The sequence below is a fragment of the Scyliorhinus canicula genome, chromosome 7, assembly GCF_902713615.1.
Source record: "Scyliorhinus canicula chromosome 7, sScyCan1.1, whole genome shotgun sequence".
Taxonomy (NCBI): domain Eukaryota; kingdom Metazoa; phylum Chordata; class Chondrichthyes; order Carcharhiniformes; family Scyliorhinidae; genus Scyliorhinus; species Scyliorhinus canicula.
In genome coordinates, this window is record NC_052152.1 from 204,777,606 (window position 1) to 204,799,546 (window position 21,941).

A 21,941-nucleotide genomic window follows, 5' to 3' on the forward strand; every position below is an offset into this window, starting at 1 on the left:
CATGCAATGATAAAATTATCAATTTCTTGAGGGTACAAGGAAAAGGGTATTTTTGATACTCCAACAGATCCCCGAGGGGTTAATCACGCTTCCGACATTACAACAATGGCTACACTTCAAAGCCACTTAGCTGGGTAAAAAGCGTTTGTGATGTCCTGAGATTGTGATAGGCGCCACATAAATGCAAGTTATTTGCAACCTGGAAATGTTATGTTGATAATTACGTTCCAAGGTTTAGGTGTTTCAGAGCCATTTAGTTCAGCTGAGTGAGAGCAGAGTAACTATCAGCAATATTTTTGCTTCATGGTGTTCTGTACCATCTGCTGACTAGTCTAGATCTGAGCTTGATCAGGTATGTTGTTACTGAGAATCTTTTTCCTCAGGCTTTACCTTCGGTAATACACATCAGCATTCCTGCAGCTATCCGTGGGCAATATTGTTGTACCAGTTTATGGCCAAAGCGTTTGGTCATTGACTTGAGCATCAATGCATCTTTAAACCATAAATCCAGTTTTATAATTGTAAGACACTTCAAATATTAAGTAAAATGCAATGTTAAACCTTCTTTTTACTCATTCACTCTAAACAGCCTATAACGTTTTCTCTGAACGCTCCTCTGGAATTATATCCCCCAGTGTAAAGTACTAACTTCCATTGTACCCTTCGATCAGAAAGCACCGAACTTCCAAAATAATTTATCCCGATTTCCTGAAATTTATGTCTTGCACCATCTTCTCAGCCCCGGTCTTCCTGGGCCCGACTTCCTCCTCCTCCACCTATGCCTGATCCCAGTGTTACCTCCTCTTCTTTTAAAAGCAAATATCATCTCTTCATGCTCCATTTCTGCTTCTTCACCAGTTTGGAAATGAGAATCCAGCAACGGGCCACATAACTGTTAGAAACAGGTCAGAGTCTGGGAATTCTGCAGCTCGTGTTACTTAACTCCTAAAGGCCGATCCATCATTACCACAAAAATGCTGTTGGGGCGGATGCATTGCGGCTTTGTTGTGGCTAAGTCCTAGAATAAGATTGGAGACCGCACCTTTCACATTCATTACTGAGTGAAGCTTTGGCTCAGTACCTCTGACCCAATCGGAATCCTCAAGCCCAGAGAAAGGGAGCAGGGTCAGCAGTGCTAAAGATTGATCAGTTCAAGACTCCTTTTTGTTGATCCTGAACTAAACCATCCCCAGAACAGGGACCAGCACTGAAAGACTTGACCTATCAACCATTAGCTTCACACAGCCTAAAAAGCTTCCAATATAATCAACTTGACTGAGGCCATCTAATTATATCAGTTAATTCAGTTTGGTTGCTTAATAATAAAACAGCCTGGACTCCGGTGGCGGCCATGGAGTAAACAGTCGCACATGAAAATGAAATGAAATGAAAATCGTTTATTGTCACAAGTAGGCTTCAATGAAGCTACTGTGAAAAGCCCCTAGTCTCCACATTCCGGCGCCTGTTCGGGGAGGCTGGTACGGGAATTGTATCATGCTGCTGGCCTGCCTTGGTCTGCTTTCAAAGCCAGCGATTTAGCCCTGTGTGCTAAACCAGACCCTGCTCTTGCCCTTAGTGTTTTTTTAAATGGTGTTTCAGCCGAACTTTTCAGAAAATCTCTCAACATAAGTTGATCGAAGTGAGAGGAAAAGGAGGTGACCCTGAATTTATGGAATTGTGTCCAAATAAGAGTCAAAAAAGGAGAAACCAAAAGAGTCCACAAAAGATCAGCCATGATCTCATTGAATGGCGGAGCAGGCTCGAGGGGCCAGATGGCCGACTCCTGCTCCTAATTCTTATGTTCTTATGTTCTTATGTTCTTATGAGCAAAAGCAAGAATCAGAGGTCATCGAGCTCAATGGTAACGAGACAAAGCGAGCCCACGCCAGCTTCACTGGAGCAATGGGTCGAGTACCTGGATGAGAAGTTCGCCTGGCATCACAAGGAGTGTACAGAAGATGTAACCCAGATGATAGCCTCGATTAAGGAGGTGGTTGACCGGGTGGAGGAGAAAATGACGACCCAGGGACAGGAGATTCTAAAGCTGCAGGAGCTTACGACTGAACGAGAGGAGTGCACGGCAATGGCTTTGGAAATTAGCGTACAATAAGACAGCCAGAAACGACTGCTAGATAAAGTGGAAGACTTAGAGAACCGGTCTCGCAGGCAAAATATCCGAATCGTCGGGCTGCCAGAGGGAAAGGAGGGATCAGATGCGGGAACGTATGTGGGGAAGATGTTGCAGGAGATGGTCGGGGCTGATGTGTTTGACAAGCGGCTGGAGGTGGACCGGGCACATAGGGTGCTCGTACGTAAGCCCCAGGGTCGTGAGCCCCCGAGGGCCATGGTGGTGAGGCTACATCGATTCCTCGACAAGGAGCGTATTATGAAGTGGGCCAGGCAGACGTAACATTACATGTGGGAAGAATCAGAGAGCCGTGTGTACCAAGACTAGGGACCAGAACTCGCAAACAGGAGAGCAAGTTTCAACAAAGTTAAAACTGTTTGAGAAAGACATTAAATTCGGACTGTTATACCCGGCGCGTCTTTGGGTGACCTACGTGAACCGGGAGCTGTACTTTAATTCTCCGGAAGAGGTGGCTACTTTCATGAAAGACAATAATCTGCCTTAAGGACTCTTGAATTCTAACTGTGGTGGGCTAAGTTTGAGATGGAGTGGCGGGGAGGAGAGAAACGTGGTTCTGTGTTCTGCTTTGTCTTGTTTAAAATTTCAGTTTTTTAATTCTGTGAGTTAAGTTGCGATGTTCGGGAAGAAAAGGGTTTGGGTGTTTTATTTTTTTTAAATGTTTTTCTCTTTTCTTTTCTCTCGTCTTGTGCAATTTGATTTTGATTTATTCTCTGTAACAAAGATGGTTGATTCTTGAATGCATAATTTTGATTAAGCTGCTTGAAGCTTCTTCTATTGTGTTTGATTCTCTTTGAAGGTGATGTGACTGATAAGAATCAGTCAAAGGGGGAGGGGTAAAACCTGGCAATCTGGTGTAACGGCTTTTTGACGCCTGAGGGTGGGAGGTGCTGAGCTAGCTGGATAGCTGGTTCACGGGAGCAAAGTGGGGGGAGAGCTGAGGAAAGATGATGTGGGGGGGAGGGCGGGAGGGGGGTACTGCTGACTGGTAAGGGACAGTTAGGAGACTGGAGATGGAGATCGGGGGGCGGTCACCGCCAAGGGGCGGATCAAGTGAGGTGTGGAACACGGGCTAGGAGCTGGCCGAGAAAAGGTCATAGTTGACTGACAGGGAAGGGGGGCAAAAGTCCCCCCCCACCCCTCCCCCCCCCCACCGACCAGACTGGTTACATGGAATGTTAGTGGACTGAACAGGCCGGTTAACAGAGCTTGTGTGTTCGTACAGCTGAGACAGCTAAAAGCGGGCGTGGCTATGTTACAGGAGACACACTTGAAGCTGGGAGACCAAATTAGATTAAAGAAGGGATGGGTCGGGCAAGTGTTTCTTTCAGGACTGGACTTTAAAACAAGGGGGGTGGCTATCCTGATTAATAAAAGGGTGAGATCGAGGAGGGAGGATAGAGGCAGATTTGTTATGGTTAGTGGGAAGCTGGAGGGAATGGCAGTGATGCTGGTGAATATATATGCCCCAAACTGGGATGATGTTGCCTTTATCAGGAAGGTGCTGGGGAAGATCCCAGACCTTGACTCGCACCGGCTGATTATGGGGGTGACTTTAATACCGTCCTGGTCCCGAGATTGGACCGGTCGAGTGCTAGGTCGGGGAAGCTATCAGCAATGGCAAAGGAACTGCGGGGGTTCATGGAGCGCATGGGAGGGGTGGATCCATGGAGATTCGAGAAACCAAGGAGCAGGGAATATTCATGCTGCTCCCATGTACATAAGGCGTACCCCAGGATAGATTTCTTCATGCTGGATAAAACACTGTTAGCAGGGGTTGAGGACACTGAGTACTCAGCAATTGTGGTCTCAGATCATGCCTCACACTGGATAGACCTACGGGCAGACACAGGAATGTCCCAGTGCCCACAGTGGAGACTAGATTCAGGGCTGTTAGCGGATGAGGAGATCTGTGAGCGAGTGAGAGAGGCCATTCAGGGGTACATAAAGATCAATGACTCGGGAGAGACTGCGGCTGGGGTGGTCTGGGAGGCGCTGAAAGCAGTTATTAGAGGGGAATATATTTTGATTCTAGCCCACAGGGATAAAACTGAGCGGTCGGACCTGGGCAGGTTGGTAGGAGAAATCTTGCAGGTGGACAGGAGATACTCGGAGTCTCCAAATGAGGAGCTCCTGAAGGAGCGTCAGAGACTTCAAGTGGAGTTTGGGCTCCTTTCCACAGGAAAGGCGGAGGGGCAGCTGAGGAGGGTAAAAGGGGCAATATATGAACATGGGGAGAAAGCTCGCAGGATGCTGGCCCATCAGCTGAGGAAACAGGAGGCAGCGAGAGAAATAGGGAAAATAAAGGATTTGAGGGGAAGACGGTTTTGGACCCGGGGGCGGTGAATGAAGTGTTCCTGGAATTTTATAGCCAGCTATACGAGTCGGAACCCCCGGTTGGGGAGGAGGGCATAAATCAATTCCTGGGGAGGATAGAGTTCCCGAAGATAAATGAGGAGCTGGTGGGGCCCGATTGGGGAGGTGCTAGAGAGACTGGGGGCGATGCAATCGGGTAAAGCCCCGGGGCCTGATAGGTTCCCAGTGGAATTTTATAAGAAGTTCTCTTGGTTACTGGGGCCGCTCCTGGTTAAGGCTTTCAACCAGTCCAAGGAGCTGGGAGTACTCCTCCCAACGTTATCACAGGCATCAATTTATCTCATCCTGAAGTGGGACAAGGATCCGGAGAGCTGTGATCGTACAGGCCAATCTCCCTCTTGAATGTAGATGCCAAATTATTGGCAAAGATCCTGGCCACTCGAATCGAGGATTGTGTCCCGGAGATAATTGGGGAGGATCAGATGGGATTTGTGAAGGGCAGGCACCTGGCATCCAACATTAGACGGCTTCTTAATGTAATTATGATGCCAGCGGAGGGGCGCGAGGCTGAGGTGGTAGTTGCCATGGACGTGGAGAAGGCTTTCAACCGAGTGGAGTGGAAGTATCTCTGGGATATTTCAGGCAGGTTTGGGTGTGGCAGGGATTTGTGGAGTGGGTCCGGCTATCGTACCAGGCCCCGGAAGCAAATGTAAGAACTAACTGAGTTTGGTCGGGGGACAAGGTAGGGATGCCCGCTCTCCCCATTACTGTTTGCCATGACCATAGAACACTTAGCAATGGCTCCGAGGGCAGCGAATACCTGGAGGGGTATAGTGAGGGGGAGGGGGGGTGGAACACAGGGTCTCTCTGAATGCGGACAATTTGTTGCTTTATAGCACGGACCCTGTGGGGGGAGATAACCGAAATCATGGAGGCATTCGGAGAATTTGGGCAAATTTCAGGCTATAAGTTAAATGTGGGAAAGAGCGAGATGTTTGTGATTCAGGAACAGGGGCAGGAAAGGAGGCTGAAGGAGTTCCCTTTTACAGTGGTTGGGAAGAGGTTTAGGTATCTGGGGATTGAAGAGGCCAAGGATTGGGGGCAGCTTTATTTGGGCAAAGCAGTGGATCAAATGAGAAGGGATTTTTGTAGATGGGACACGCTCCCACTGACGCTGGCGGGGAGGGTTCAGACGGTGAAGATGACGGTCCTTCCGAGACGGCTTTTCTTTTTTCAGTGTCTCCCGATTTTTGTCCCAAAGGCTTTTTTAAGAAGAATGAATGTGGCAATATCGAGGTTGAAATGGGCGGGTAAAACCCCGAGAGTAAAGAGGACACTCCTGGAACAGGCCCGCGGGAAGGGGGATTGGCTCTCCCGAGCTTTATTAACTATTACTGGGCTGCCAACATTCCAATGGTCAGGAATTGGGTAGTGGGAGAGGGGTCGGTCTGGGAGCAGATGGAGGCAGCATCCTGCAAAGGTACGAGTCTGGATGCTTTACTGACGGCGCCCCTGCCGTTCTCGCCGGCTCGGTACCCCACAAGTCCTGTGGTGGTGGCAGCCCTGAGGGTGTGGGGGCAATGGAGGCAGCCTATGAGACTGGAGGGGGAGTCAGTGTGGTCACCGATCTGTGACAATCACCGGTTTGTTCCGGGGTGGCTGGAGGGGGCTTTCAGGTATGGCAGCGGGCAGGAATTGAGAGGTTTGGGGATCTATTCATCCAGGAGGACTTTCCGACCTTGGAGACATTAGAGAAGGTGTTTGATTTGCCGGGTTTCGGTATCTTCAAGTGCGGGACTTTGTACGGAGACAGGTCCCAAGCTTTCCTCGCCTCTTCCTGAGGGGACTACAGGATAAAGTGCTGTCAAAAACAGGGGTTGGAGGTGGGAAGGTTTCAGACATATACAGGGAATTGTTGGAGTGGGAAGGGGCCCCTATCAGAGAGATGAAGAGGAAGTGAGAAGAGGAGCTGGGAGGAGAACTGGAAACTGAATTGTGGGAAAAAGCCTTGAAAAGGGTAAATGCATCCTCGTCCTGTGCTAGACTCAGCCTGATTCAGTTCAAGGTAGTCCACAGGGCCCACATAATGGTAGCTGGGATGAGTAGGATCTTCGAGGAGGTGGGCGGTGTGGGGGTAGCCCGGCCAACCATGTTCATGTTTTCGGCATGTCCGAAACTGAGTTAATTCTGGCAGGGATTTGCAGATGTTATGTCGGAAGTCCTGGAAGGCAGGGTAACTCCGAGCCCAGAATTAGCAATATTTGGGGTGTTGGAGGATCCGGGGCAAAGGGGGGGGAGGGAGGCCGATATCCTGGCCTTCTCCTCCCTGGTGGCCCGGAGCTGGATCTTGCTGAGTTGGGGGGACTCGGAGCCCCCGGAATCAGGAGTGTGGGTCAGCGATATGGTCGGGTTTCTCAGTCTGGAGAAAATCAAGTTCGCTTTGAGAGGATCAACACAGGAATTCGCCCGGAGTTGGCAGCCGTTCATCGATTTCTTTAACAAAAACTGAACGTCAGCTGTAAGGGGGGAAAGGAAAAAGGTGTGGGGGGGGGGGGGGGGGGAAATAGGAGGCATGGTAATGTTAAATAAGGACAGGGAATTTAATACACGGGAAATTGGGGACAGGGCGCCGGGTGGGAGAATCGCTGGGGCGCCGGGCAAGTCCCGCGCCGTCGCCCTGGCACCCGCACGCGATTCTCCCACACCCCCCAAACCGGCGCGGTGAGATTTACGGCTGGCCCCTCGGAGAATCGCCGCTCACTGTTTGTAACGGGCGAGCGTCGATTCTTCGGCCCGGATGGGCCGAGCGGCCTGCCCAATATGACGGGTTCCCGCCGGCGCCGGCCACACCTGGTCGATGCCGGCGGGAACAGTGCAGGAACGCTGAGGGAGGCGGCCTGTGGGGGGTGGAGGGAGGGGAGATCCAGCACCGGGGAGCTGGCCTCTTCGAAGGAGGACCAAGGCCCGGCGCGCGTAAATGATGCGACGCCGCTCTGGGGATGGGAGAATAGGGGGCGAGGAGTGGCCTCCGATGCCGGAGTGAAACACTCCGGTTTTCACTCCGCCGTCGGGACTTAGTCTCCCAATGGGAGAATCTCCCCCGTGGTCTATTGTTTGATGTTATTTTAGGGGGTATTTTGTGCGTAAACCCGCACGGTTGTTTCAGAAGTGTCAACATGTTAAATTGTGAAAATTAAGGGCAGCACGGTGGCCTAGTGGTTAGCACAGCTGCCTCACGGCGCTGAGGTCCCAGGTTCGAATCCCGGCTCTGGGTCACTGTCCGTGTGGAGTTTGCACATTCTCCCCGTGTCTGCGTGGGTTTCGCCCCCACAACCCAAAAAATGTGCAGAGTAGGTGGATTGGCCACACTAAATTGCCCCTTAATTGGAAAAAATAATTGGGTAATCTAAATTTTAAAAAAAAAAGAAAAAAAAAAAATTGTGAAAATTACAAATGCTTCAATCAAATATTTTCTAAAAAAAAAATTATAAAATGGCCTCTTTTATTCTGACAAAGTCTAAAAGTTGCTTCATGTGCTGGAGATTTGAAGGAATTTGGGACTGGATTCTATGTCTTGTGCCAATGGTAGCGGAGCTACCGGTGAAGCGGAGAATCCAGCGTCGGTAGAAAACGGGATTGGCGCTGGGCGCCGACACATTTCTGATGTTCTGGCCCTACGCTGGCATCGGGATCAATACTCATGCCCCATGCCAGTGGGGCCGGGCACCGTATTCTCCAGGCCCGTGAGATTCTCGGGTCCTCTGGCCTGGGAATCAAGTGGGAAAGAATTACCGCTGATCTTGACAAACATGGCCATGATGTAATGGACCTCACGGTGGGCCAAGGGGGTAGCTCTTTAAGGATGCTCCCAAAGTCCATCGGAGGGCCACCCTTCCCCCCACAATGCAAGACCTGCCCACGTCAACCCCACCAGAGCCCACCACCACCCCCCACCAGAGACCCTTAAATAAAGAGGTCCCCTCCAAAGACCCTCTAAATAAATGGACCCCTCACAGAAACCCTCTAAATAAAGAGACCCCCACAGAGAACCCCTAAATAAGGAGACCCCCATGCAGACCTCCAGAAGAGATAGCCCTGTAAGGAAGGCCCGCAGAAGAGAGACCACTTATAACAGAGTTAAGTGCTGTAGTTTCTAGCTGACCACTTCTAAGTCACTCAACTGTGAAGGGAGAAGGTTGGAAATACTTAATTCTGTCTGAAGTGGTCCAGGAGCTGTCAATAATAAGTATCTTTTATTGTCACAAGTATGATGTTACTGTGAAAAGCCCCTAGTCGCCACATTCTGGAGCTTGTTCGGGTAAGCTGGTACAGGAATTGAACCTGCGCTCCTGACCTTGTTCTGCATTGCAAACCAGTCAAAGTAAAGACGAAGTTGCCGTAGTCCCAGATGACCACAGGCTGCTTCCCCCTTTGAGGGGGAAAGTTGACTGGTAGTGATTTACCCTCAGGATCACCACACCACAGGCGAGGGGAAAGGTTGAGAAGGCTTTCATGAAAACTTGATGTTTATAAACATTGTGGTTAGTTTCACAGCTGACCATTACAAAGTTACTCAACCATGAAGGAAGGTGAATGGAATAATGCTGACAGCTGGGGTGTGTGGAAACTGTTAATCACAGCCTAGTAAAATCAATATCAAGAGAAATGAATGAAGACTTGCAGATCAATGATCTGAGGGGGTTTTAAACTCAACTGACTGGTTTTCTCTTTGCAGGAATTGACAGGTGCTGCTTCCTGTTTCTGGGCCGGGCAGGTGTATTGCCCAGGTGAGTGTTAAAACAGTGATTTTTTTTTCACTGCCTCTGTCTGGATGCTGTCTAGCTTCCAGACAGGGGGTCTCTTTTCTGGGGAGGGTGGGGCTCCCTGACAGAGGTCTCTGTTATGGGGGTCTCACTATGGGGCAGGGCGGGGGGGGGGGGGGGCGTCAGTGAGGGAGGACGGGTCAAGTCACGCTTGTATTGGGTGGGGGAGGGGGGATCCAGAAAATCTGAGGGTGGGGCTGAATTGCGCTGTGGGGGGAGGGGGCTGAATTGCGCTGGGGGGGAGGGGGCTAAATTGCGATGTGAGGACGTGGCCATCCGTGGGACCTCGCTATCATGCTGCCCACTCAAAATGATGGCCCGATAGTGAGATTCCCTCGGGAATACCTTACGATTGTCACCTGCAAAAATTTGTATGGCTAAGGATTGGGAATCGCTTCCTGATTTGTGCTGGACGCCAATCAGGTGCAGTTCAGTTCCAGCGGGAGAACATAGCGGGAGATTCTCCGGCTGTGTCTGTCAGGCGACTGGAGTATCCCGCCCGAGGTCAATGGAGCTCTCCATTGTACGCGGCTCGCCCGCGGCGTTCCTGCAGTGGGCGGGGTGGGAGAATCCATTCCATCGTCTCCCAAATGGAGAATCCTATGATGTTTATGTCAACAGTTTCAAATTCAGTTCACACAGGAAACAGCTTTAATTTCCACAATCAGTTTATTGGATACCATTCAGTTGGGATTACCAGGGTTCATTTGAAAAGTTGATGAATGATCTTTGCATCATTTGCTCACAGTTTGCAATCTATTGAGAGCTGATTTTATCAAGCTAACTATCCAGTGTGTACTGCTGACAGGCGGGCGCGATTCTCCCGAGTTACGAAAACTCGGGAAGCTGGCGTCAAAAACGGGCGCGTTTGACGCCAGCCTCCGCCCCCCCCCGACCGGGAACCGATTCAGCTCCCCAGTCGGGGCTAGCATTGGACGACTCCAACCCGCGTATGCGCGGATGACGTCATCACGCATATGCGTGAAACCCGTGCATGCGTGGGCCGGTATGCCCCTCAGCCGCCCCGCGAATGGATCCAGCTGGGCAGCGGAGGGAGAAAGAGTGTGCGGGTTAAGTACCCACTGCCCACGATCGGTTCCCACCGATCGCGGGCCCATGGCACCCTTGGCACGGCCGTGGTACTGCCGTGCCAATCGGTGCCATGGTTCCCCAGATCGGGACTTTACGAACGGTCAGACCAGGTGTGTTTTACGTTCATAAAAACGGCCGTAAAGGCCTTGGAAATCGGCCCATCGGCCAGGGGTGAATCGCTGCTCGCTGTAAAAAAACGGCGAGCAGCGATTCGTGTCGGGGGCCGGCCGTGGGGGGGGGGGGGGGGGAGAGAATAGCGGGAGGGCGTCGGACCAGCGTGTCCGTAAAAATTTACGCCGCCCGCTATTCTCCGAATTTACGTGAGCGCGGAGAATTGCGCCCCATAGGTGTGGCCGCCAGTGACACTGTTTTAGACATGTCCACATATTTTAATGGAAAATGCCTTTGATATGCTCGAATAGTAAAGCTAAAGGCACTTCAAAAGTGCATTTACAGCAAATAACAGCTACCACATCCAGGAACTGTGCAAAATTGAGCCATGAGCCCATTCACCATGTCTGTTACTTATTCTTTATTTACTTATCTGAAATGCAAAAAAAACACATTTAGATTTTCAATTAACCACATGTGCCTAGTGACACTGTTCTAACTCTAGTGGGCAGTAGAGTTTGTACCTGTCATTGTTCTATTGAGATCGTTCACATTCAGGCGAATATTCCAAAAAGAACCAAAGCAAAATCTGGGGCCAGGTTTTGCCGTCAAAATAATGTCCAGGCCGGCAGTCCTCATTGTTACACACAAACTGGGCAGAAACATCCAGTGAGAACACACCTGCTGCTGACTGTGACAATACAGAGATATTAGTTGTGGAAGATGTCTTGCTTCTCTGTTAGCTGTGTGAAAATAGCACCCTGACGTCTGGCTCCCCATTTGAATAAACTGGCACCACATACCTGACTTCCCACAGAAACTTTGAGCAGGTAAAATACTGTGGATGCTGGAACTCAGAAATAAAAAGAGAAAATGCTGGAAATATTCAGCACATCCTGCCGTATCCGTAGAGAGAGAAAAGCAAAGTTAGCATTTCAACTTCTGTCAGAAACAATGGGTGGGATTTTCCATCGGGTGGCGAAGTGCCAACAGCGGAGTAAAAACGGGAGTGTTTTACTCCGGCGTGGGCGCCCATTCCGGGACCCCATTCTGCAGCCCACAGGGGGCTAGGATTGTGCTGGGGAGTGGCCTATGCCGCTCCAGCTGCCCATCCTGGCCTGAACCCGGTGCTGCGGGGTCCGCGCATACGCAGTTGGGTCGGCGCCAACTAGCACATGCGCAGTGGCCTTCTTCTCTGTGGCAGCCCCGACGCCAAATGGCGCAGGGGTACAAGAGCTGGCGTGGAGGAAAGGAGGCCGGCGGGCAGAGAGGCCGGCCCGTCGATCGATGGGCCCTGATCGTGGGCCAGGTCACTACGGAGCCTCCCTCCCCCACGGGTTCGGACACCCCCCCCTTCACAGGCCGCCCCCGGGACCCTTCAACGCCGACGTCCCGCCGGCTCAGAGGATGTTAGAACGGCGCCGACGGAACTTGGCTCTTTGATGGCGGCCGCTCGGCCCATTCAGGCCGGAGAATTGACCCGCCGGCCTGGTCCGGCCCAGGGCGGAGAGTCGGCGTGTACGCTGACCGGTGCCGCGCCGACCATGCTGGCGCTGAGAATTGCGCCCTGGCGTCAGGGTGGTGTGGCGCGATATGCACAGCATGGCGCCAATTCTCTGACCCCGCGGAGGGTCGGAGAATTTGGCCCAAGAACTCACCTCCTGACTCTCTAAAGCCTGGCCACTATCTATAAGGTGCAGGTCAGGAGTGCGATGGAATGCTTTCCATTTGTTTGGATGGGTTTCAACAAAACCCATCTATGTCCCTCATACTTTTGTGCACCTCAATCAGGTCCCCTCTCAGCCTTCTCTGCTCCAAGGAAAATAACCCCAGCCTAACCAGCCTCTCTTCATAGCTGACAGTCTTCAGCCCAGACAACATCCTGGTGAATCTCCTCTGCACCCTCTCCAATGCAATCACATACTTTATTGACTAACATATATGACACTTTCTATATCCTGCATGTATAAAGTTTATATTCAAAATGTAAAATCTATTCATATTATGTTTACATATTGTATAATGTTTATGTATGCGTAAATGCTATATATGTGGCACTGAAGATACCTACAGCACAATTTGTTTATTGGGAAGGCACTGAACACACCGAGAGATTTTATCAGGAGTTCAGAGGTGAAGTCCAGGCATTGGAGGAGTGCATAAACCTCCAAACAGCCCACCTCCCCAACCCTTCAAATGCCACCTTCCCCCCATGTGGCAGAGTCTGCAGCCGCATATCGGATTTACCAGCCATCTCAGAACCCCATCCAATCAGCGTAGAAGTAAATCATCTTCACTCCCCAGGGACTGTCTGACAGAAGACTATATTGTACTGGATTTAATGGTGGTACATGTTTTATTTACACTGTACATAAAGGATATTATAAATGAACGGTGTATAAATTTAATAAACCGCTTTAATACCTGTCTGAAATATCTTGAAACTATTCCCAGTGGGTCATTTCCAGCCTGTTCAGGCATTTGTTGGGAGGCAAAAGCTTTGTTGTGCAAAATGTGAAAGGTATTCAGTAAAAAGTCCACCCCGGAGAGATGGTATGAAACAAAGATCGCTGTCTGGCGGCTTATATCAATCACAGCTGCTGCTGTGTGACTTTGCTTTGCTGGTATCTGGGCAGAGATTGATGAAAGCACACATATCTGGTTACATGTCCATGGTGTTACAAAACCCTGGGCTAGTGCACAGTCAATTCCAGCCCCACATGCCCCGGAGTCACAACACAAGTGAATTAATCAATACTCTTATAAAAATACCCAAAGTGTTTGGCTCTTAGCTGCCCAATAATCACGGTCACCAGATTTGTAAATGTAAACACAATTACTGCTTATTTATAACATACATAGAAACATAAAAAAAGAAACAGGAGGAGGCCATTCGGTCCTTTGAGCCTGCTCCCCCATTCATTATGATCATGGATGATCATCAAGTTCAATACCCTGATCCCGCCTTCTCCCATATTCCTTGATTCATTTAACACCAAGAGCGATATCAAATTCCTTCTTGAAATTTTTGCCTCAACTACAACCTGCGGTGGTGAATTCCACAGATTCACCACCCTCTGGGTGAAGAAATTTCTCCTCCCCTCAGTCCTGAAAGGTTTACCCCTTATCCTCAAACTATGAGCCCTAGTTCTGGACTCCCCCACCATTGGGAACATTCTTTCTGAATCTACCCTGTCTAATCCTGTCAGAGGTTTATAAGTTTCTATGGGATCCCCTGTCATTCTTCTAAACTCCAATGAATATAATCATAACCAACTTAGTTTCTCCTCATATGACAGTCCCGCCATCCCAGGAATTAGCCTGGTAAACCTTCGCTGCTCTCCCTCCATAGCAAGAACATCCTTCCTCAGATAAGGGTATCAAAACTGCCCAAAATACTCCAGGTGTGGCCTCACCATTTGCAGTAAAACATCCCTATTCCTCTACTCAAATCCTCTCGCTATGAAGGCCAACATACCATTTGCCTGCTGTACCTGCGTGCTTACTTTTAGTGACTGATGCACGAGGACACTACGGTCTCACTGAGTATCCGCCTCTCTCAATTTACACCATTCAAATAATAATCTGCCTTCCTATTTTTGCCACCAAAGCAGAGAATCTCACATTTCTCTACATCATACTGCATCTGCCATGCATATACCCACTCACAGCCCATCCAAATCCTGCTGAAGCATCTCTGCATCCTCCTCACAGCTCACCCTCCCACCCAACTTTGTGTCATCTGCAAATTACGAAATAATACATTTAGTTCCCTCGTCCAAATCATTGATATACAATGTGAACAGTTAGAGTCCTAACACAGATCTCAACAATCCCCCACTAGCCACTGCCTGCCAATTGAAAAAAGACCCATTTAATCCAACTTTTTGCTTCCAATCTGCTAATCTGAAAAAATGGAAAATGGCTTATTGTCACGAGTAGGCTTCAATGAAGTTACTGTAAAAAGCCCCTAGTCACCACATTCCGGCGCCTGTCTGGGGAGGCTGGTATGGGAATCGAACCATGCTGCTGGCCTGCTTGGTCTGCTTTAAAAGCCAGTGATTTAGCCCAGTGAGCTGAACCAGCCCTAACCAGCTTTCTATCCATATCAAGAGACTACCCACAATCCCATGTGCTTTAACTTTACAGAGTAATCTACTCTGTGAGATCTTGCGGAAAGCCTTCTGAAGATCTAAATAAACCACATCCACTGGTTCTCCCTGGTCAATTCTACTAGTTACTCAAACGCTACAAGTTAACCATAGTCCCAGGTGACCATAGGGTGCTTTCCCCTTTTACAGGGAGAGATGGTGGTTTAACCCAAGGATCACCACACCTCATGTGAGGAGCAAGGTTGAGAAGGCAGGGCCTTTATGAATAAGAGGGGGGGAATAACAGTTAACAGGGGGAGAGGTTTAGCTCAGTTGGCTGTACAGCTGATTTGCAGATTGAGGCCAAAAACGTGGGTTCAATTCTCATACCAGCTGAGGTGCCTGAGGTATGGTGATCCTCAGGTTAAACCAACATCTCCCCCTCAAAAGGAAAAGCAGCCGATGGTCATCTGGGACTATCCCGAAATTACTTACTTTACTTACTAGTTAACAAGAACTATCATGGAATATGCAGTAAATACAACTGGTTAGTAACAAACTAATACCTAATACCCACTTTAACTTGCCCCCACCCTCTACACACGCACGTAAGACAGACATACACAGAGGGGTGAAAGGTGTAAAAATCATAAGTGGAGAGAAGAAAGAGTCTTTGTTCTAGGTGATGGTTTTGAACATGTTTATTCACAGCACGCTTGCAGATTAAAGTCTTTGGTTTGCAACCTGTAATGGTCTTCTTTGCAGATCCATTCATTCAGGTACTCTGTACGTTACAAATGCAGTATTTACATTGTCCTCTGGAGAGACATATTTCTCCTGAAACTTTGCTTTAAATTTGTGTTTTGTGTTCAAGCCTCTGTAGTTCCAGGAAAACAGCATCCAGAGGCTTTCTGGAAAGAGAGGAAGCCCTCACAGTGGCCTTCTGGTGAGTGTCTGTTGGAGCTTTATGAAGAGGGTTAGCTGGATCTTTCTTCAGACAGTTAGCTAGAACCCTTCACCGTGCTGCCATGTGTCTTTCATGTGTTGGTACAGATTCAATCGGTCGCAGGGCCTAATCTGCACTGTACTGTTCTGCCATTCTGTGATTTCTGTGACTGATGGTGGTCATTCTGCAGCTTCTATTTAAACCAGCACAGTCTTCCGGATTCTTAGAATGGAACAGAATCCCTCCATTGCTGAAGGAGGCCATTCAGCGCATCGTGTCTGCACCGATCCTCTGAAAGAGCATCCTCCCACAACCCACTCCCCCACCCAATCCCCCTAACCCCACGTGACCTTCAGACACACTAAGGTGCAATTTATCATGGCCAGTCCACTAGATCTGCACATCTTTGGACTGTGGGAGGATACTGGAGGGCCCGGAGGAAGCCCACGCAGACACGGGGAGAACGTGCAGACTCCGCACAGACAGTGACCCAAGCCGGGAATCGAACCTGGGACTCTGGAGCTGTGAGGCAGCAGTGCTAACCATCGTGCCACCCTCTTCCTGCTTGAATGATAGATTCAGCTTCTTGCCTTAAAGTGAGATGTCGATTAATCGTCCATGGATCAAAAATGCGACGGCAAAAATAAAAGAGAGTGGAAATAAGTGATTAAACAGGAAGGACCCTTACACTGGACATTGCCTGTGCATCCAAAATCTCCGACCCCTGCTTCTATCACCAATCCCCAAACTCCCATCACCCAGCAGCCAGTTCCCATTTTCTGGTTCCTCTCCCCACTTTGCTGCTGATTCTACTCAGGTGCTATTTCAAAGTTAATTTTAGCAGTGATGTATTTTCAATTGCAGGAAGGTTCTAACATTCAAAGCACCTATTGTTACTCCTATTATTTTATGTTCAATGGGATATCACAGCTGATGACCTTCTGCAAGGTATCTTGGAGATAAAGGTCACCAGCTGTGTTTTCCTGGTCAGGGTGTGTTGGGACATGGCATGGCTTTACAGCTCCCCTCCCCCCACCCCAGGTTCAGGATGGATCCTCATTCCAATCGGGGTCCACCCGGGATGTCGACAGCTCCTAAAACTGCAATGTCAAAGCTGCCAATGATCTAATGGCTTCAGGTTGGTCACCTCAGATCAGCCCCTGGCATCCAGATCGAGTATGGTGAAGAGTGAAGGGATTATATAGGGTTGCGGGGGAGGGGGGGGGGGGGGGGGGGGGGGTTATTTTGTGGCGTGCGTTCTGAAATCCAGGGCAGGTTTTCCAACTGACACTTTTAAACAAAACTTCCGCTCCACTTTTAACAGTGAATCCAAACCAGGATTTTACACCAACCCCTTTTAGGTTTTGTTGTCTGTAATACTTCAGACACTCTGACCAGTTTATTAATCAAACATTTTACCCAGATGTCTTTATTGGCACAGCAAACAAAGGAAACACAGGTCTAAAATTCAATCACATTTATTTCACAAACTGAAAAATCAGTTACCCTTAAATTATCCCAAAATATTCCGAAAAGGTGCTAAGTTTCATAGTTCTACCCATGCCGATCGGCTCAGTCACGCTGCGGGTCCAATTCTCTGAGTCTCGATTTCCTCAGGGTCTTCATTGCGAAGGTGGGTTTCGCACACTGCTTCCTTGTGTCTCTAGTCAGTATTAAAAGTTTCTTCACACTGAATTGTTACTTGAGTGTGTTCTGAGGGTCCAACCTTTATCTCTCTCCCTTCGTGCCTTTCCAGAACATTCTCTAGCCTTCAGCTAATGAGGTCTCGGGAGGAGGCTGTAAAAACCAATGAAATTGTTGATGGTCGCTCAGCGGGACACCGGGAACCCACCCCTAAGTGTCTCTCTCCAGTTGTGTTGTCCGCACATAACCTGGTACCATTCAAGGTAAAGGGGGGGGGGGGGGACTCTGGGTACCAAAAGGTCCCTTTCGATTTAGATAACCCAAAACATATCGATCCACATGAATAGAGCTGATTATCTCCTGATAGGTGACTGACAAGGCAGGTCCAGACATGTTCTCACAGTTTGTGCTTAGTGTATTCAAACTTGGCCAAGTCCAAATCCCCACCAACCTGCCTGGAGTTGACTGCGGTTTCGATTTTAAATGTCCAATTCTTAATTTAAAATGTGCAGTTTTATCAGGTCTAAAATTCAGGCCGTTGTCCATATGACCACAGATTCCTTTGCCTTTATTGTTTTTACACAAGATCCAGACCATGGTTCCCATGGTTATTTCAACTCACGTTCCACAGACTGTCATAAAAATTTCACAAACCTGAAAATCACGTCAGATATCTTTCTGGTATCACATCCTTCTCCTCAGCTCTATCTGTCTTTACTGGCAGTTGTCTGTTCTCGTATCTTTTCTCTCAGACTTATTGGAAACGTATCTTAATTTATCTAGTTCCATTAACTAGCTGCTCTTCAGATCTCTGCATTTGTTTTCTTAATCATTACACCCTGGTATGGCTTTTCTTCTAGCAAAGCTGAGAGAGACGTTCCCTCTCTACCCTTCTAAACACATTGCTTCTAGCAGAGTTGTGAGAGCTGCTTTCTCTGTCCTGTCACTACCTATTTCCAATTGCAATCAAATGTGCTAAACTAAAACTTAAAAGCTTCTCTACCTTAAAAGGTCCCAGTTGCTGAGCAACCAGTGCTGCTTTTTATTTATTCTTCACACACTAGCCCTTCCAAAACACAATATAAACACAGTTGGAATATAACCACTACACACATATACGCGCCTTTGTCCAGCATGAATCTAACTATAGGATTTACAGAAATATGAAATTAAACCCACTTAAAACTATACCTTATTTCTAATGTTTGGCAACACTATCTTAAACCCACGTTTGTTCTCTTAAAAGAAGAAGGGTGTGTTAATTACAGGAAGTGGTGTTATTTTCTGGAAGGCGGTGTGTTATTATGGGAGGGGGTGTCATTTATGGGAGAAGGTGTGATATTTACAAGAGGGGTGTGTTATTTGCAGAGGAGGATATGCAGTATTTACAGGAGGGGGGGGGGTGTTATTTACTGAATGGGATGTTTTATATATGAGAGGAATGTGTTATTTCCAGGAGTGGTTGCGTTATTTATGGGGGGCTTTGTTAGTTATGGAGAGGGGGTATGTTATTTTTGGAAAGGTGGTGTGTTATTAAAAGGAGGGTATGTGTTAATTACAGGGGAGAGGTTCTGTTATTTATAGGAGAGGTGTGTTATTTCCAGAAGGGAGTGTTATTTATAGGGCTGTTGTGTTATTTACAGGAGAGGACATTACTTATAGGGAGTGGGGCTGTTATTTTCATGAGGGGGTATTATTTACAGGGGAGGGAGTGTTATTTACAGGGGAGGGTGGATGTGTTATTTACAGGAGGGTGTGGGTTATTTACAGAAGAGGGTGGATGTATTATTTACAGGAGGGTGTATGTTATTTAAAGGAAAGTGTGTGTTACGTACAGGAAAGGGGAGCGTTATTTACAGTGGAGGATGTGTGTTATTTACAGGGGAGGGGGCTGTTATGCACAGGGGAGGGTGTGGGTTATTTACAGGGAGGGTGTGGGTTATTTACTGGTGGGGGGAGTTATTTGCAGGGGGGAACGTGTTATTTACAAGAGGGGTGTGTCATTTGCAGAAGGGGTATGTTATTTACTGGAGGTGGTGTGTTATTTACAGGAGAAGGTGTGTTAATTACAGGAGGAGGGGTGTTATTCACATGGGTTGGGTGTTATGTACAGAGGAGGGGTGTTATTTACAGGGGAAGGGGTTCTTTACAGGGGGGGTGTTATTTACAGGGGAGGGGGTTATTCAAAGGGGAGGGGGTTATTTAGAGGGGAGGGGGTTATTTACAGGGGAGGGGTGTTATTTACAGGGGAGGAGGTTATTTACAGGGGAGGGGGTTATTTAGAGGTGAGGGGGTTATTTAGAGGGGCGGGGGTTATTTACGGGGGGGGGGGGTGTTATACACGAGGAGGGTCTGTCATTTACAGAGGAGGGTGTTTTATTTTCAGGGAGGGTGTTTTATTTTCAGGAGGGTTGTTTTATTTACAGGGTTGTGTTCAATTTGCAGGAATAGGTGCTCTCCTTACAGGGGGTATTCGGAAGGGTTTGCGTGAGAATGATTCCAATCTGCCCCTTGTGACTGGATGTGGGACTCGAGGCTTGTCAGACAGAATCAGCCCAAACTTACTCTGAACCGTGGGAAGCTGACGGAAGGAGGAGGATGGAAAGCCCAGAGCCTGAATAAATCAGGCCGCCTGACACGCAACATCCAGCCGGGGGAGGGGCAGGAAGGGAGGGGGCTGGCAGGGAGGGGATCGAAGGGCGAGGCGAGGTAGTGAGGGGAAGGAAGGGGGCATGGAGAGGGCAGGCAGGGAGGGGACAGGCAGGGAGAGCAGAGGTAGTGAGGGGAAGGAAGGGGGCAGGGAGAGGGCAGGCAGGGAGAGGGCAGGCAGTGGAGTAGGCTGGGAGCAGGCAGGCAGGGAGGGGGCAGGCAGGGAGCAGGCAGGCAGCGGAGTAGGCTGGGAGCAGGCAAGCAGGCAGGCAGGGAGCAGGCAGGCAGGGAGGGGGCAGGCAGAGGGGCAGGCAGGCAGGGAGGGGGCAGACAGGAAGCAGGCAGGCAGGGAGGGGGCAGGCAGAAAGGGTGCAGGCAGGGAGGGTGCAGGCAGGGAATGGGCAGGCAGGGAGGGGGCAGGCAGGGAGGGGGCAGGCAGGGAGCAGGCAGGCAGGGAGGGGGCAGGTAGGGAGGGGGCAGGCAGGGAGGGGGCAGGCATGGAGCAGGCAGGGAGGGGGCAGGCAGGGAGGGGGCAGGCAGGGAGCAGGCAGGCAGGGTGGGGGCAGGCAGGGAGCAGGCAGGCAGGGAGGGGGCAGGAAGAGAGCAGGCAGGCAGGGAAGGGGCAGGCATGGAGCAGGCAGGCAGGGAGGGGGCAGGCAGGGAGCAGGCAGGCAGGGAGGGGGCAGGCAGGGAGCAGGCAGGCAGTGGAGGAGACAGGGAGCAGGCAGGCAGGGAGGGAGCAGGCAGGCAGGGAGTAAGCAGGCAGTGGAGTAGACAGGGAGCAGGCAGGCAGGGAGGGGGCAGGTAGGGAGCAGGCAGGCAGGGTGGGGGCAGGAAGGGAGCAGAAAGGCAGGGAGCAGGCAGGCAGGGAGGGAGCAGGCAGGCAGGGTGGAGGCAGGCAGGGAGCAGACAGGCAGGGAGGGGGCAGGCAGGGAGCAGACAGGCAGGGGAATAGGCACTCAGCTTGCAGGCAGGGAAGGGTACAGGCAGCGAGGGGTCAGTGAGGTGGCAGGCAGGGAGGGGGGCAGAAAGAGAGGGGCAGGCAAGAAGCAGGCAGATAGGGAGAGGGCATGGAGGGCGCAGGCAAGGAGGGGGCAGGCAGGGTCGGGCAGGGAGGGGTCAGGGAGGAGGCAGGCAGTGAGGGGCAAGCAGGGAGAATGCAGGCAGGGAGGAGGCAGTGCGCGGACAGGCAGGGAGGGGCAGAGAGGGGGACGATCGGGGGCAGGGAGGTGTAGGCTAGGAGGGTCAAGCAGGGAGGGGGCAGGCAGGGAGAGGCAGGGAGGGGGCAGGGCGGGGCAGGCAGGGAGGGGGAAGGCAGGGAGGCAACAAGCAGAGAGGAGCCACGTAGGGAGGGGGCAGGCAGCGAGTGGGCAGGCAATGAGTGGGCAGGGAGGGGGCACGCAGGCAGGGAGGGGGCGGGCAGGGAGCGGGCAGACAGGCAGGGGAATGAGGCGTCAGGGGAGAGGCAGGCAGTGAGGGAAAGCAGGAGAAGGCAGGCAGGGAGGAGGCAGGCAGGGCACGGGCAGGCTGGGAGGGGCAGAGAGGGGGCAGGGCAGGGGCAGACTGGGAGGGGCAGGCAGGGAATGGGCAGGCAGGGAGGGGGCAGGCAGGGAGGGGTAGGCAGGGAGTGGGCAGGCAGGGAGGGAGCAGGCAGGGAGGGCAGGCGGGGAGGAGGCAGGCAGGGCACGGGCAGGCAGTAAGGGGCAGAGAGGGGCAGGGCAGGGGCAGACAGGGAGGGGCAGGCAGGGAGTGGGCAGGCAGGGAGGGAGCAGGCAGGGAGGGACAGGCAGGGCTGGGCAGGCAGGGAGGGGCAGGTAGCGAGTGTGCAGGGGGATGGCAGGGAGGGAGGGGGCAGCTAGTGAGTGGGCAGGCAGGGAGGGGGAAGGCAGGGAGCGGGCAGGAAGGGGCAGGGAGGGAGGGGGCAGGTAGGGAGGGGGAAGGCAGGGAAGGGCAGGCAGGGAGTGGGCAGGGAGGGGGCAGGCAGGGAGGGTCAGACAGGGAGTGGGCAGGGAGACAGCAGGGAGGGAGGGGCAGGCAGGGAGGGGGAGGCAGGGAAGTAGGTAGGGAGTGGACAGGGAGGGGTAGGCAGCGAGGGGCAGGCAGGGAGTGGGCAGGGAGGGGGT